The 1,356-nt window shown below is 27.5% G+C and overlaps 1 long non-coding RNA gene across 1 annotated transcript; it reads right to left on the reverse strand.

The window, feature by feature from the left end:
- Positions 1 to 295: 295 nt before the first annotated feature.
- LOC128647841 (uncharacterized) lies at positions 296 to 1,054 on the reverse strand. Its single transcript, XR_008400432.1, has 3 exons — positions 955 to 1,054; positions 815 to 862; positions 296 to 340 (listed from the first exon to the last, which is right to left on the reverse strand). It is a non-coding gene; the product is annotated as an uncharacterized LOC128647841 (long non-coding RNA).
- Between the last annotated feature and the right edge of the window lie 302 nt (positions 1,055 to 1,356).

A 1,356-nucleotide genomic window follows, 5' to 3' on the forward strand; every position in this document is an offset into this window, starting at 1 on the left:
ATTCTTATCCTATCCTTTAAAAAATTTCCAAACATCTCAATTACTTTGTTTTGTTCATCCCTAAAATTGCGTGCTATTCCCACCATCTCCTGTAATGCGTCTGTCTCAGGGGCAGCTTCAATTGGATTATTAGCTATATTAGCAGCATTTTCAATTTCAGGTATTGGTGTAGATATTGTAGACTCTGGTTGTTGATGGGACCTTGATTGGGCAGATGTATTTGTCCCTGACAAGGACTCTTCAATTATAGTCATTTGTGAATCTTCTTCTAAAGGGTCTACAGTCCTTAGTATTATTTCCCCACTACTAATATCATCTTGTGTGTTTTCTTCTTCGTTACCTACAAATAAATATAGAAAATAAATATATAGATAAAACATTGAATATATGTATGTAATTTATGTTTTACATATAAATTTGACAATAAAAACATTCTAAAATATTTAAAATTAAAAATATATATATATATATTCATTTTTATTAAAAGATAGCCAATACAGATCTTACTCAATTTTATTTGGAAAAAAAAAATAATTTTGATTTTCAAATCAATTTCTAAAAATGTAAGATTTGTATTTGATTATCATTTTTTCAAAAAGAAAATTAGTACATCAATAACGATTGTGAATGTTCTCTGCCATTTCAGGAAAATCAATTACTGAAAATAAGATATTTGATATGCAGATTGATTTACCATGGAACATATCTTTTTTCACATTACAAAACATGATACTACATTAAAGTTAAATAAGGACAAAAATATCTTTAAATTTTGCCAACAATAGAATAAATGTACATAAAGCTATATAATTACCTTCTTCTATACCTCCGGATATAATTTGATTGAAGATATTCATGACTTCTGAAAATAAAAAATAACATTTATTTTTTAGGGTTCTTTTAATTTGTTAACAAGAAAAAAAATACAACAATACAATTTAAAAAAAAAAATACCTCTCGAATTTCTGGCATTGTCAACGGGTGTACTGCAGGGAATATCAGGCAATGTATCCGCTGATCCTAAACTATGTGTTGTTATCGAAGATGACGAAAGGGTTCTTTGACAAACATTTTCTGTAGGCCTCATTTGGCTTGTAGAAGCTAATTCCTCAATTGACTCTGTAGCTTGTAGAGAAGATTGGCTAGAAGGTTGTGCTATAATAGTTAAAAAGAATACATATATGTGTTAGAGGGACATTTTACTCAAAAATAATATTTCATGTTTCAGATTGAGAATATAATTTCTGAAAACTTATTTTTTGTTAAATTTTTTATTAATTCTCTTGTGATTCTTATTTTAAAGATAAACCTAGGAGGTTCATAGACTAATTTATAAGGCCTTATTTTCTGTTTTTT

This window comes from Bombina bombina, chromosome 2 (assembly GCF_027579735.1).
Source record: "Bombina bombina isolate aBomBom1 chromosome 2, aBomBom1.pri, whole genome shotgun sequence".
Lineage (NCBI taxonomy): Eukaryota > Metazoa > Chordata > Amphibia > Anura > Bombinatoridae > Bombina > Bombina bombina.